The 16419-nt window shown below is 42.4% G+C and overlaps 1 pseudogene; it reads left to right on the forward strand.

Annotated features, from left to right (window-relative positions):
• The first annotated feature begins 5344 nt into the window (after positions 1-5344).
• LOC132226113 (large ribosomal subunit protein uL15-like) lies at positions 5345-5961 on the forward strand (annotated as a pseudogene).
• The last annotated feature ends 10458 nt before the right edge of the window (positions 5962-16419 follow it).

The raw sequence follows: 16419 nt of genomic DNA on the forward strand, positions 1-16419 counted from the left end.
CAACATGAAGAACTGTATTAAAGGGTCGCGGCATTAGGAAGGTTGAGAACCACTGCTCTAGAAGCTGACCTTGAAGCAAGGATTAAAGTGCAGTAAGTTTATTTGGGAAGTGTTGAGAGTGAGGAAATGAGAGGGAAGAAGGCAATCAATAAAGAGTGCTTAATTGAGCCACTGTGGGCAGTTGGAGGTTAATCCCACTAGGGAAATTCTGGGAGATAACCTCTCCTACCCTATAGAATAAAAGGGTAATATGCAAATCAACGAAGGGCAAAATAACCAGTCACTATGACATGCACTGACCACCAGGGGGCAGACGCTCAACGCAGGAGCTTCCCCCAGGCCCCAATCAGGTGATCAGGGCCTACCAGCCAACCTCTTGGTCCCTCCCCCACCAGCAGGCTCCAACTGCCCGATGGTGAATGGGGAACTGGAGATGGGTGGCGGTGGGGAGCAGGGCTGGCTGCTGGTAGCCAGGGAATATGGCTCTGATTGAGGCCAGGCCTAGGGTCCGTACCCATGCATGAATTTCGTGCACCGGGCCTCTAGTTTTCAAATAAAATTGAGCAGCCCTAAGCTCAAATACAAGCTTGACTTTATGGGATTTTCAAAACATACAGGATGTCCAAAAAAATGGATTCACACTTTAGCAGCTGATAGCTCAATTTTGAAAATGGAATGTATTTTAATAAACACTGCCTTTATAATTATTCAAAGTGTGTGAATACATTTTGGGGGCACCCTATATATGTGCAGGATGGACCTGGCCATCATAATCATATTTTCCTGAAGATTTTGGATGAGTCCTCCAGCTCCACTGTAGCATGAGCCTATCACTCTTTTAGTTGAGCATGTGAAAATTTAGATGGTTTGCAGTGTATGCATTGCTGGGGTCCAACCCCAGCAGGTCCAGGGGTCCCCAAAGGTGTGGACGGAGTCGGCGAAGAAGGAATGACACAGAGACAGCATTCAGTTGATCAACAGCCTAGCCAGGATCTCTAGCCAAGTTCTGGTCAGGATCTCCAGCGAAGTTCTGGTTAGGATCTCCAGCCAGGTTCTGTGTCCATGTTCTCTTGCTAGATTCTCCAGCCAGGTTCTCCAGGTTCTGTAGCCATGTTCCCTCGCTAGGTTCTCCAGCCAGGTTCTGTCCAGGTTCTCCAGCCAGGTTCAGTCACCAGGTTCTAGTCAGGTTCTCTTGCCATGTTCTATCCAGGTTCTGTAGCCAGGTTCTGTCTCTAGGTTCTTCAGCCAGGTTCTCTCGCTAGGTTCTGTCTCTAGGTTCTGTTGCCAGTTTCTGTCCAGGATCTTTTGCCATGTTCTGTTTCTAGGTTCTGTCTCTAGGTTCTGTGGCCAGTTTCTGTCCAGGATCTTTTGCCATGTTCTCTCGCTAGGTTCTGTCTCTAGGTTCTGTCTCCAGTTTCTGTCCAGGATCTTTTGCCATGTTCTCTCCAGCGAAGTTCTTCTGTCTCTAGGTTCTGTGTAGGTTCTGTGTCTAGGTTCTGTGTCCTGTTGTCTTGTTACATCTGTATTTATACCAGTTGATTCCAATCCTATCAATCTCTATTCCAAAGGTTAGGGCGTTTCTTATCTCCATTCCAGGGAGTAAAGATTATGTAGCTTAAGCGTGATTGTTTGTAGTTAAAGTGATTAATTACCCGCCTGGCACTTAGTTAAGGGGTTTTATTCCCTCCCTAACTTCAGGGGAAAATCCCTACCTGGGGAAACAACCTTTCTCAGAGAGGTGACCTTGGTTAAAACACATAGTGCCAAGAAGGTGAGCAAACATATTAAGAACAGTATGCCATATATGCCAGGTCCCTTGAAACAGCAAGGATGGACCAGCTCCCGGCAATGCATGTACTGCCAACTAAAGCTAATAATTGTGTATAATACTGATTTGAGGGCTCAATCCTACAATTTTTCTCTATTCCATACTTAGGAAGAAACTTTTATTTTAATATTGTCAGAATTATGTTAAAACTATTAGAATATTAGAATGCTACATCTTTATTGCTATATAAAATAGATCTTTGTCATTTCCAAGTATCAATCCAAATGTGATTATATGACTATAAAACTGTACGTCAGATCAACTACAAATCAGCTACTTGCCAATAGAGACTATCCAAATAGCTAAAAACCAAGAAGTAAGAAAAAGAAAAAGAAAACAGAGGGAGTTGGTGCTCAAGCGGAACAGAGTTTAAGCACAAAACTTTTAGTCAATTTGAAGTTCTGATGAGTTCTGTCTGGTTATTCTCCATTTGCCAAACTACCAGACCCAGATCCAATTCTCTACCCTTCTCTCCTGTCCCATGCCTTGGAGGCTAACCCCTTGGAAACTGCATCCAAACCGGACTCCCTTGCCACGTGGCTTTTGGTTGTGAGGCACTGACAGAAGGCAGGGTAAAAGAGAAAGTTCAGGGTATTTATTTCCCTCCACTCCCTGCCTTGCCAAGATTCTGGTGGAAAGGTAGCTACTCACCTCCACAAATGCAGTTCCCTTTAACAGCTCTTTCATAGTTCCTGCTCACTCCAGGCTTTGGAACATTTGGTCTTTAATCATCTACCTAGAGGCCTAGGAGTGGGAATGGCTCCTGACTATACTCATCCCTGAGTGCCCACCACCCCCTATTGGTTCCCTTAGCCCTGTCCACACCCCTGTGAATAGTCCCATGGTTAAATCTGCTTCCATTAAATTCTTCTAAGTGAACCATCCTATAAAATAAAGAGGTAATATGCAAATTGACCCTCACGCCTTCACACCATCACAAGATGGCCGCCCCCATGTCGTCACAAGATGGCCGCCCCCACATTGTCACAAGATGACTGGCAGGGGAGGGCAGTGGGGGGCAGGGGGTGTACAGGGGAGTGCAGTTGGGAGCGATCGGGCCGGCAGGGGAGCGGTTAGGGGCGATCAGTCTGGCAGGGGAGCGGTTAGGGGGCGATCTGGCTGGCAGGCAGGCGAGTGGTTAGGAGCCAGCAGTCCCAGATTGGAGAGGGTGCAGGCTGGGCTGAGGGACACCCCCTGCAGTGCACGCATTTCGTACACCAGGCCTCTAGTTTACTGATAATGACCCTGACTAATACATCAGTGGTTAACTGTTTTCCTAATCAGGAACAGTTTATAAATATTTACAGGTCTTTGATCATTTTTTTAAATAGATGTTTTTAATCCTCACCTAAGGACATATTAATTTTTTTATTTTTATTTTTATTTTTAGACATAGAGAGAGAGACAGAGACAGAGAGTGAGAAACAGCAACGTGAGAGAGAAACATTGATTGGTTGCCTCCAGCATGGGCCCTGACCAGGGATCAAACCTGCAAGCTGGGCATGTGTCCTCATGGGGGATTGAACCTAAAACACTCTGGTGTACAGGACGACACTCCAACTGAGCCACCGGCCATGGCTGGTCATTGTTTATGCTACTTGAGATGCGAGAGATCCCAGGGAACACCTCACAAAAGAAAAATAACCAACATCTGGAGGGGAAGTAAAATGAAAGAAGAAAAACAGCAATAGCCTTAGCTGGTTTGGCTTAGTGGATAGTGCATTGGCCTGTGAACTGAGGGGTCCCGGGTTCAATTTCAGTCAGGGGCACATGCCCAGTTGCAGGCTCGATCCCCAGTAGGGGGCATGCAGCAGGCAGCCAGTCAATGATTCCCTCTCATCATTGATGTTTCTGTCTCCCCTTTACTATCTGAAATTAATAAAAATATATATATTTTAAAAAGCAGCAACAAATGCTTGAGCCCAGTTATGAAAACATTGTAAAGTCATTTCAGGAACCCTCAAGGTCATAGAACTTTTTATGATGTTCATTTTGATGGCTCTAAGTGCGCCTTGGTAGTTGAAGCTTCACATAATCCTCCTGATATTATAAACCTCCCCAAAGTGAGATTTTTAAATAAAAATACGGTTTCACTAGTAACCTCTGCTGCTGCCTCTCAGCTCTCAGTTATGCTTCTAATCACTGAAGATAGAGGAGACGGACAGAACACCTTCCTACAAGATATGAACACTCTATAGGCAAGTTTCTACATGTTTGCATAAATACTGGCACTGGTAATACTAGCCATTAACCACAAGATGCCAGCTAATGCTTAAAATATTCAGATTTGTTTCCCCAAATTTGAGTTTCTATAATGTTAAAAAAAATTATCAAACTTTTCATTGTTATTTCTACTTCAATATTATTTATTTTCTAAAAATACAATAAACAACATCATGTCAGTCACTGTTCACAAGAAGAAATAAATTCTAAGTAACAAGATAAATTGTATATTAATATGGCAATCTAGTTAAGAAAAAAAATTACCAATTCTTTAGATCATCTTTGCTAGTTATTGAAGATTTCAAGGATTAAAATAATTGAGATTTTAGAAGGGAAAAAATTTCAACGTTCAGGGAACACTGTACTAAAGCTGTTGATATTATCATTATGGCATTTAGGTAATTGTCAGGACAACCATTATGTAATCCTTTATTAGTTTCTTGAAACACCATTCCAGGAAGCAAAGAGAATGATTCATCAGGTGGCATCCTCCTGTTGTGTGAGTCAGGAAAATACCAGTGCTCTCATTCAGCCTTGTAGAGGCATCATTATATGAGATGTAAAATGCAGCCACTATGTGATCTGTGATAATTTCCACAAAAGCAAACTGGTGACTTCATTAAATATTCCTGTAAGTTTAATTTCATTATTCTCATAATAGACTGTGAAATAGATTTTTACTTTGTGCTATTTATTTCTCTTCTTACAACATATTCTTCATTTTCATCTTTTGGATGCAAGGTTAATGAGAAAGTAAAATACGTGTGTTTTTTCTGCCTTACCAGTGTTGTTTGAAATCGAGAGAAGAGATTGAAATTAATGGCTGAAACAAGATAATTTTTGTCTTCATTTCCAGGTATAATATCACACAGAATCTAAAATTGTCAGGACTACCAAATTCAAATCCAGAGTTGTGGTTTAAGCTCTTCTGCTTTGCATATTGTGTAAAATCAGAATGATCTGATACACAGAATATCCATAGTGTGCTAAGTTCAAAGATTGTTTTAATAAAAGGAATAAAAATATGCAAATAATATGGCTACTTTGAAAACTTACCAGAAAAGTTCTTACCATGTAGTAGAACTTTCTTACCATTTTTTTCTGTTTAACTTTTATTTCATGTAGTGTGTGTGTGTGTGTGTGTGTGTGTGTGTGTGTGTGTGTGTAGAATGGAAGAGAATTTTGTCTATTTAAATATATATCCTACTTAGATTGGGGAGAAATATATGAAAGAAAGAAAGAAAAAGTTCTCTAGTAGTTTAAAAAATTGGGGGAGCTCTTGCAACTCGGCCGCCAACATGCCATCCAGACTGAGGAAGACCCGCAAACTTTGGGGCCACGTGAGCCACGGCCACAGCCACATCGGCAAGCACAGGAAGCACCCAGGGGGCCGCGGGAATGCTGGCGGCCTGCATCATCACAGGATCAACTTCGACAAATATCACCCAGGTTACTTTGGGAAAGTTGATATGAGGCATTACCACTTGAAGAGGAACCAGAGCTTCTGCCCAACTGTCAACCTTGATAAACTGTGGACCCTGGTCAGTGAGCAGACACGGGTGAATGCTGCCAAAAGCTCCCAAAGCAGCCTGTCATTGTGAAGGCCAAGTTCTTCAGCAGAAGAGCCGAGGAGAAGATTAAGGGTGTTGGTGAGGCCTGTATCCTGGGTAGCCTGAAGCTACATGGAGGGGAGTTCATTAAAATGTCCAAGTACTTTTGTCTTCTGGTCTGAGTGTAGGTCCTTTGGCATTGCTACTTCCCTACCTGTACTTCCAAAACCTCCCTAACAGGTTCTAGGAGTTAGGGTATCAAGGCCTGGGGTCCTCTGCAAACTTCCCTGAGGAAGAAAGAAGCCTTTGGACCGATCCTGACTTGAACTTTTCATTTATAAAGTGAGAACGATACCTGTTGCTAACGTGTGTGTAGAAGTATTAAATAGTTGAAAGGTCAAAAAAAAAAATTGGGGGGAAACAAGAAAAACCCTCTCCCCTTGATTTGGCAAAGTTAGTCTCAACTTCACTAGTACCACTTATAATTTCATGTTTGAACTCTTGAACATTTGAAAGTATCTACTAATACAATTTGTAATAGTTTCACACACAAAAAACAACTACTTTATTGCAGTCTACTGTATTTCTGCAGTTTACACACTTTTTCTTAGCTGAGAAGAAGGGTGTGTCCTCTAAAATCACAAAGATTCCAGAGCCCTCTTCCCTAGTGGCTAACAAATTTATTTATTCTCATATTAATCAATCTGTTAAAACAAGATTGCACACTCTCTGTCAAACTGGTTCCACTTCATTTGGTGACCTTCATTCTCCTATATGTTTGTAGCACTGCATGCCTGATAGAGAAAGGTATTGCACTGCAAGTGGTATAAGTTTTGAATTTGATTAAAACCTGCTCTTTGCCGAAACCGGTTTGGCTCAGTGGATAGAGCGTTGGCCTGCAGACTGAAAGGTCCCAGGTTCGATTCCGGTCAAGGGCATGTACCTTGGTTGCGGACACATCCCCAGTGGGAGATGTGCAGGAGGCAGCTGATCGGTGTTTCTCTTTCATCGATGTTTCTAACTCTCTATCTCTCTCCCTTCCTCTCTGTAAAAAAATCAACAAAATATATTTATAAATAAATAAATAAATAAACCAATCTTAAAAAAAAAAAAAACCTGCTCTTTGATGCTTATTTCTTAACCTTTTAGACATATAGTGTTTTATGTTTAAATAAGATCACAGTCTATTATCAGAAAACTTTATGTACATATTTTAGCCTATTTAGCATAATTATTTTTACTATGAACATAATTTTAACTCATAGAATAAAGGGGGCATTGGAAACAGTTTCTATTAAAGATGATGCGGAAATAAAATTGAATTCTTTTTTTAAAAAATATATTGATTTTTTTACAGAGAGGAAGGGAGAGAGAGAGATAGAAACATCGATGAGAGAGAAACATCAATCAGTTGCCTCCTGCACACACACCCCCCCCCCACCCCCAGGGATGTACCCACAACCAAGGCACATGCCCCCGACCGGAATCGAACCTGGGACCCTTCAGTTCCTAGGCCGATGCTCTATCCACTGAGCCAAACCTGTTAGGGCTAAAATTGAATTCTTTACTTGAAAATGCTTAGTAACTTTCTACCCACTGAATGGGAGGAGAGAAGCAGCAGAAAGATTTCTTAAAGGAATTCAGGACTCCCACACTAGCAGTTTTGCTCTGTCATTAATTAGTAATATAATATTGTACAAATGTCATCTTGGATGACACCTCTCATAGCCTCAGTTTCTTCCTCTGTCAAATGAAAGGGTTGGCTTGGATGATTCTAAGATCCTATTCATTCCCAGTATTCCTTGATTCTCTTTATGACCTCAAGATATTTGGCTTATTTTATAATAACATTTACTACAATATAATGATAGTTAATGCTCTTCCTTTCAATCTCAAAATATTTTTCTTATTATGTAATCTTTAAAATATCTGTTGGATAATAAGCAGGACTATGATAATCCCCATTTTTCAAATAGGGAACTATAGGGAGGTTCCTTATTTGGCCAAATGGAACAAGGCAGAGTCATTATTAGCCAGTGCCAAGCCCTGCCATTGCCAGTTATTTGAGCCAGAATCTGGATAGTCACCAGCACCAGGTGAAGACAGTTCAGCTCATCCACCAGGGAGATTGTATTTAAGCCCTTCTGATACTTGCTCTAATTGTATCCATAAGAAAAATTAGGTAAGTGTCAGCCTTTCAAGAAGCAGCTACAGAATAAAGGATGACACTCCAAGTTAAATTAAAGCACATCTAATTGAATCATTTTAAAAGATGATCCCGTGGCAACATTTTGTGGAACTACTGTGGCTTCAGAGCTACTCATGCTGAAATGAATTCCTGATACTATATCATACTAGAGGCCCAGCGCATGAAATTTGTGCACATTAAAAGGGAATTAATTATAGAAATATAATTTGGACTCACTATCTAATATCAATAATATGTGAGCGTGAGGCAGTCCGCATTTCTGAAATTCAATGACATGAATTTTAGCTATTATTTTGCCAAATAAATGTAATTTACAGATATCATTTAAAAGAGCATTCAGCTTAATATTAAAAACTCTGGCTACCAACTCAGGTCTGTTTTCAACTTTTTGTCAGCATTGTAAATTGTTTGCAATATCTGCCCATTTGGGGTTGCATGTCATGGTTATGAATAAATCGGGCTTGCCATACTTCATTACAATTGCCATAGCATCCTGGTATTGCTGCTGCATATTTCTGGGACTACCCTCAGAAGATGACGGAAGTATTATCATTTTACCAATTGGCACATTGTCATTTTCAGATCTAGATTTGAGATAATCCATCACACCACTACATTTTTCAACTCTCAACTTAGATTGGTTTGCTTTGATAAAATTTACCCGATTGGCCTCCATTTTTTAATACGAATCCACGATAAACTGTTGAGTTAGTTTTCTTGCATTTAAAATAGGATTGAATGTGTCCTGCACAGAGAGATGAAATCCATAATACTGCATTTGTGTGACTCGTGTCCTTATATTTTGTCTAGTATTATTGTAGATTACACTGTTGTCTCTGAGTCTTAATGCAATATCTGTTCCCCAGCCTTTTTCACCATGTGGAAAAGAATAGGATATGTCATCGCATCTAATGTAGGAAACAGGATATCGATTTGTTTCATTTTAGTGGCATTTGGATTATTGGGATCTGGTTTACAATGAATGAGCAAGTCCCTTTCAAAAGGAGGTTCTCCATCTTCGTTTCTGAATATGACAGTAGCCTCGTTACACGGGGAGAATTATATCTACCTGGGTCACTGTTACGCTCTTATTTAATCACCATTGTTACCTCTGTGGGAGCAATACCTTTTGCTGCTGCTTCAGATTGGGCTTACTTTTCTACCTCATGTAGCATCTTGTATGATTTTGTTAATTCACTTATTTCATGATTGAGGTTGTTGATGTTAATCATGAGTCTTTCTGAGCAGCCTTGGTTTTCTGCCATTGCTAATCTTTTACTCATTGCTTTGGCTGTATCCAAAATATAGAGTTGAGCAAACTTCCGAGAAACACCATCCAAAGGATGTAAAGTTCCAGTATGATGATAAACTTGTCCGTGTATTCTAAAACAGTATGGCCCATATCCTGATGGTGATGCAATATTTGCACCCATGGAAGCAAAAGCAAAAGAACTATTTATGAAATTTTTACTCTCAGAATCTTCGTTTGTCATTAATCTTTTTAAATACGCTGGGTAATCTGGAAAATGTTTATCATTTGGACAGACTTTCCCTTTGCTACAACATTGAGTAAATTTCCCATTGGATGGTTTCTCATTAGAGAAATTTAGTGATAGGCAAAATTCACATTGAACAGTCATTCCACCACAACTATGTTCGAGGATTGCATCGTCATGTACTCCATTTTCACTGAGAAGGCAGTTCCTATCAGTATTGGTAGTACTTATTGATGACTGTTCTCTAGAAATATTCTGTCATCACCACTGCCTTCTTTCAACTTCAAAGGCACGTTGGTCTTTAGACATTTTCTATCGATAACACCAGTGTTTTGGGGCATCAGAGCGACGTTTTTCCAGTAGCTGCTCTTCAGATACTTCCTGTTGCAGGCGCCGCCTTCTTTCTTTTTTTTTTTTAATTAAATCTTTATTGTTCAGATTATTACATTTGTTCCTCTTTTTTCCCCCCCCCATAACTCCCCTCCTCCCAGTTCCCGCCCCACCCTCCGCCCTCACTCCCCACCCACTGTCCTCATCCATAGGTGCACGATTTTTGTCCAGTCTCTTCCCACATCTCCCACACCCCTTTCCCCCCCAAGAATAGTCAGTCCATTCCCTTTCTATGTCCCTGATTCTATTATGATCACCAGATTATTCACTTGATTCTTAGATTCATTGTTGATAGATGCATGTTTGTTGTTCATAATTTGTATCTTTACCTTTTTCTTCTTCTTCCTCTTCTTAAAGGATACCTTTCAGCATTTCATATAATACTGGTTTGGTGGTGATGAACTCCTTTAGCTTTTCCTTATCTGTGAAGCTCTTTATCTGACCTTCAGTTCTGAATGATAGCTTTGCTGGATAAAGTAATCTTGGTTGTAGGTTCTTGGTATTCATCACTTTGAATATTTCTTGCCATTCCCTTCTGGCCTGCAAAGTTTCTGTTGAGAAATCAGCTGACAGTCGTATGGGTATTCCCTTGTAGGTAACTGAGTTTCTTTCTCTTGCTGTTTTTAAGATTCTCTCTTTATCTTTTGCTCTTGGCATTTTAATTATGATGTGTCTTGGTGTGGTCCTCTTTGGATTCCTTTTGTTTGGGGTTCTCCCCGCTTCTTGGACCTGTAAGTCCATTTCTTTCACCAGGTGGGGGAAGTTTTCTGTCATTATTTCTTCAAATAGGTTTTCAATATCTTGCTCTCTCTCATCTTCTGGCACCCCTATAATTCTGATGTTGGTACGCTTGAAGCTGTCCCAGAGGCTCCTTACACTATCCTCGCATTTTTGGATTCTTTTTTCATTTTGCTTTTCCGGTTGGATGTTTTTTGCTTCCTCGCATTTCAAATCATTGACTTGATTCTTGCGCTCCTCTGGTCTGCTGTCGGGCGTCTGTATAATATTCGTTATTTCAGTCCGTGTATGCTTAATTTCTAGTTGGTTCCCCAATATAAGATCGAGGGTCTTATTAGTTTTCGTGTAGATCTCATTAAGTTTATCGGCAGCTTCTAAACAGTTCTTGAGAGACCTTAAAAGTGTGGTTCTGAACTCTATATCTTCCTTTGACAATTTTGTCCTGTTTCTTTGTCTCCGCATTTTGTTATGCTTCCTTGGTGCACCCCCTAGTGGTCTTTGTTCGCAGTCTTATAGATAAATCTTGATTGTTGTAGCTAATTCCAGGGAGGGTTTGACCTCCAGGCCAAGTGGCTATGAGAATCAGCTGTGTCAGCAGTGAGAGAACTTCTGTCCTCTAGGGAGGTGCTAATCTAGCCTTTGCCTGAGGCTATCTGGCAAATGCCTGTGTGCAGGGCTTGGGCAGGGCGGGTCGAACAGGATCAACAGCATGGGCCGGAGAGAGCAGTTATGGCGGCTCTCCGTCCTGTCCCCAGGGGCTCTGCCTCTCTGAGTCCCAGCACCCGCTGCAAAGCTCGGAGAGAAAGCTGCACTCGCTCTGACCGAAGCCAGACAGTCCCGCCTCTCCCGTCTGAGTCTGGGTCCCCAAAGACTCACCCGGATCTGGTGCTCAGAGTCTGCGACTCCCTCCCGATTGAAAACAACAACCGCGCCCTCCGCCGCCAGCCCGCTCCACGCACTCCGCACCTCAGAATTTGACTTCAGCACTGCGCCTCCTCTGAGTGTCCGTGTGCGTTTCTCTTTCCTCCTAGTTGTAGGACTTCCACTCAGCCAGCGTTCCTGTGGTTCTGGGTGATGTCCCTTCCGTTTTTTGGTTTCACTTTTGAAGTAGTTGTTCAAAGCAGCAAACTCCGGCGTTAACCTATGCCGCCATCTTGGTTCCGGAAATCCTTCTTTCAAGATCAGATGCATGCTGCTCTGCAGACACTTTCTGTTGATAATGCTGGCATCTTTCGGCTGCAGAGCTATGTTGTATCAATAGTTGTTCTTTAGACATAGTCCCACCTCTCTACTGTCATTGTCTGAGATGCAGATGAATGAGAGTCCTGGCTATCAGGCAGTTGAGAGCTGTCTGAACAATGACTGATTCTGGCTGATTCTGTGGGGGTGGGACTTCCTCCTCCCTGCTGTCAGTTTCCACAGCTGTGATGAGGAACCTGAGGTGACAGAGGGAGCCACGCCCTCCAAGCCACCCTCTCTCTCACTCTGCTCTATGTCCAGTGGTCTCCTGCTCTGCTAAGTCCTCCAAAACTCGCGCTCTCCGTCCGTTCTCTCACTTTGCTCTCCACCGGCAAGGTCCCGGGAGCCCATGGGCATGGTTAGGCATGGGCAGCCTTGCCTCCTGGACTGGCAAAGGTCCCGGGAGCCCGCAGGCATGGCTTGGTGTGGCAGGCCTCGCCTTCCGAGCCGGCAAAGGTCCCAGGAGCCTGTGGCTGCCGTCACCTCCTGGGGCTCTTGACTCCTGCGTATGCAAATTAACCGCCATCTTTGTCAGGTTAATTTGCATACTCACGCTGATTGGTAGGTGAGCGTAGTAGAGGGACAGTTAATTTGCATGTTTCTCTTTTATTATATAGGCTACTAGAAGTCTGGTGCATGAAATTCATGTACTGGTGGGGGGGGGCGGTCCCTCAGCCTGGCCTGAGCCCTCTTGCAGTCCAGGATCCCTTGCTCCTTACTGCCCACCTGCAGTGGAGGTGGGAGAGGCTCCCACCACCACTGCTGCGTTCACCAGCCATGAGCCCGGCTTCTGGCTGAGTGGCTCTCTCCCTATGGGAGCACACTGACCACCAGGGGGCAGCTCTGCATTAAGTGTCTGCCCCCTGGTGGTCAGTGAACATCATAGTGACTGGTCTTTTTGCTGTTAAGTCAATTTGCGTATTTGGTTTTATTATATAGGATTGTGTTCTTTGAAAAATAGTCAAAACATATGGAATGCAGTATTAAAATGAATACTGGGTTGAGAAAAAGAATAGCATGCCATTTTACATGCTAACACTTTTTATTTCACTTGTTCACCAGAGAGAAATATATCAATTAGTTTTCCTACTGTTGCTGGTGGCCCTGTCATGTTGCTGTTCAAATGTTCTCTAAAGAACTTAAAGGACAATTCCATAGCATTGCCCTGGACCCTGTGCTGCTAAAAAAAACACACACCCTACTTTATAGGGCAGATTGGTCCCTCCTGCGAGCAGCCAAGGCCTATGGAGACAGATACAAATGGTGGATTGGTGGATTGCTTGGAACATCAAGCTGGTTACTAAAAGCCAGAAGACAGTGCCTGAGAGTGGTTAGCACCTAAGTACCTAACAGAAAGCCCAGAGTAGGTGGACAGACAGAAGAGTGGGATCCAAAGTGAACTCCCACTAAACTTTGCTAAAACAAACTGCATTTCACTTAAAATTTTTTTTTCTCCCTTTTTTTCTTTTCTCTATTCCCTCCCTTTTTCTTCTCATTTTTACAATTTTTCTTTCATTCTTTTTCTTCTTTTACATTTTTCTTCTTTATCTGCTTTAATGATTTGTTATTCTAGTCTCTGTTGTTTCTTTCATATATTTAATTTTCATATTTCCTTTTCCTACTCAATATTTTTCTTTTTTTCACTACTCAATTTTTTTCTCTATTTTCTTTTTCTCCTGATTTCTCATCCTTTTTCTTTTTCTTATGTTAACATAAAAAAAAACAAAACATTGAAACCTGTAAAGAATTTTTGTGAGTTTATTTGAGCCAAACTGTCGACATATGCCGGGAAGCAGAACCTCAACGAATTGAGACAGTGCTCCGGAGAATGGCAGGGTTACATCCATATTTATACATGAAATTCATTGGTGACAGATTTAAGGAGGTGGGATCAAGTGAAGCGGGGGGGGGGGGGGAACCTCTGTGATAGGATAAAAAGTAAAATGATGGACACATACTTAGGTGGGTGCAGGAACAATTAACATGACAAATGAAAGAATCTGCTGCATCTATTTTGGGCCCAGCACACCTGGCCATGCCCAGGGGCTCCAGATACAGGGAAATCACAAATTACCCAGACATTTCAAGGGTATGTTATCATAAATGCCAAAAGACAGATAGGCTCAGCTACAGTAAAGGTTGACCTTATCAGTGAAGATATTGGCTTAGGACATAACTGCCCACCGTAACTGCTTTTAGTTAAGGTTTAATTTCAGACCATCCTTTGTGGGTACTTTAGGTCTCTGAGTCTGCAAAACTGCCATGCAGGCCTCTCCTGAGCTTGTCAGGTCAGCATGTGCCCCCTTTTGTCCACACTTATTTTAGGTCTATCTACTTTCTCCTCTATTTTGCTTTTCCAAATTTATTTCTTGTCTTTTCATTTGTTTTCTCCTCCCTTTATTTTAAACAATTTTCCTTCCCCCATTCCTCTAATTCTTTATTTTCTTTAGTTCAGCTTTGCATCTACATAGTCCAGCCCCCTTTTTGTTGTTTTCTGTTTGTGCTTTTTTGTTTTGTTTTCTCATTCTTTTTTTCCCCCTACCATTTTTGCGCTCTTTTCTCTTTCTTAATTCTTTTCTGGTGGTTGCTTTTGGTGGTGCTGTAGGGGTCTTGTGTATGTTTTTTTTTCCCTTCAGTTTCATGTTTTGTTGTGTTGTATTTTGTTCTATTCAATCAGCATGTCCACAACAGTTCACACAACATGGTCAGGTGTGAGCCACATAGTCAGCCAGCCTGAGAAGAGACTCTATCCATAAACGGGACAATAACATGCAAGACCTAACTACAACAGGAGAATCAAAATAACTCAAGTAAGGGGCTCTCCTAGAGCACCCAGCTGAGGAGATCAAAGAGATTGCGCCACTCATTTCTACAAAGCACCTACTACATAAAACAAACCTGGGAAGCAAAGCAGTTTGATCTAATACAAAGAAACAAAAACAAAGGGGTAGCAAAAGTGGGGAGACAATAAAACAATCCCCAAATGAAAGAAAAGGAGGAATCTCCAGAAAAGGAACTAAATGAAATGGAGGTAAACTATTTGTCAGATAAAAAATTCAGAATAATGGTGACCATAAAAATTTGGAGAAGAGACCTGCGACCACAGCTACAGACCTGCGGACACCAAAAGTTCAGAAATCCCCGCAGCAGATCCGTGAGTAACAGAGCCCATCCCCCGTTCCTGCAGGCTTGCGGGCAGCACCAGAGTAACTAACTGATAGACACACACCTTGCCGGGGCCTCAGTGCTCCAGGAACTTTAGCCTGGAAGTGTGCGAGCACCTTGGAACTGATCCTACTCGCACTGCCAGCTTCTGAGCCCTGGACTGGGAGCAAACGCGCGAACCCCAGGAACTGAGCCTAGGCACACTGCCAGCTTCTGAGCCCTGGGCTGGGAGCAATCGCGCGAACACTGGGAATTTGTCCCACATATCACAGGCCCAGGGACCCCAATTCTCTGGGCAGGTGGCAGCACCAAGCACCAGTGACTTGACTGTGTTTCTTTTCACCTGCGTCTGAGATCCTGATTTCCAGTGCATTCATACTAAGAGCCAGTGACTCCAATTCCTGGTGCAAGGGCACACAGGGACCCTGATTCTCAAGGCAAGGTCGCACGAAGCAACAGAGACTCTGATACTGGATTCTGGGGAACTCTGACTCCTGGCGCACGCTAGGGGGCTCTGGTTTTCAACACGCTTCAGGGGGGTCTCTGTTTCAGCACTGTGCAGGCAGGGTCCCTGATTCTAAGGGCGCGCACAAGGCCACATTGAGCGCTGACAACACTGACTCTGAGCGAGCCTGGTTCTCACCAACCCACAACAACCACATATCTTAGTGTCAGAGCTCTTCAGTGACACTAGGGTGGTGGGAGGCTCCCACTGCACATGGCCCAGGCCCACGCAACTCAACGTTTGAACCATCGGGAAATAATCAGAATGAAGAGACGAAACAACACCCAGAGGAAAGACAATGAGGAATCACCAAGAAAGGACATTAATGAAGTTGAAGCATGCAACATGACAGAAAAAGAATTCAGAATAATGGTTGTACAATTCATTCACCGGATGGATGAGAAAATCAACAGCCTATGCAAGAATCAGGAAGAAATGAAAAGTGATATAGCTACAATCAAAAACACCATGGAAAGTTTCAACAGCAGACTAGAAGAAGCAGAGGACCAAATTAGTGAATTAGAAGATAAGGCAGAGAAACAAGCTCAATCTGAACAGCAACTGGAGAAAAAAATTAAAAAGCAGGAGGAGAGCCTAAGGGAGCTTCGGGACAACATGAAACGAAGTAACATACGCATAATAGGGCTGCAAGAAGGACAAGAAGAGCAGCAAGGATTAGAAAATCTATTTGAGGAAATAATGTCAGAAAACTTCCCAGATATGGGGAAGAAAAAAGTTACACAAGTACAGAGAGTCCCAGGCAAGATAAACCCCAAAAGACCCACACCAAGACACGTCATAATAACGATGGCAAATGTACAAGACAAAGACAGAATCTTAAAGGCTGCAAGAGAGAAACAGAGAGTTACCTACAAAGGATCCCCCATCAGATTATCAAATGATTTCTCCACAGAAACACATCAGGCCAGAAAAGAATGGACAGAAATTTAGAAAGTGATGCAAACCATAGGGCTGAATCCAAGAATACTCTATCCAGCAAGGCTATCATTCAAAATTGAAGGGGAAATAAGAAGCTTCACAGACAAAAAAAGGCTAAGGGAGTTTATCATCACCAA

This window comes from Myotis daubentonii, chromosome 1 (assembly GCF_963259705.1).
Source record: "Myotis daubentonii chromosome 1, mMyoDau2.1, whole genome shotgun sequence".
Classification (NCBI taxonomy): domain Eukaryota; kingdom Metazoa; phylum Chordata; class Mammalia; order Chiroptera; family Vespertilionidae; genus Myotis; species Myotis daubentonii.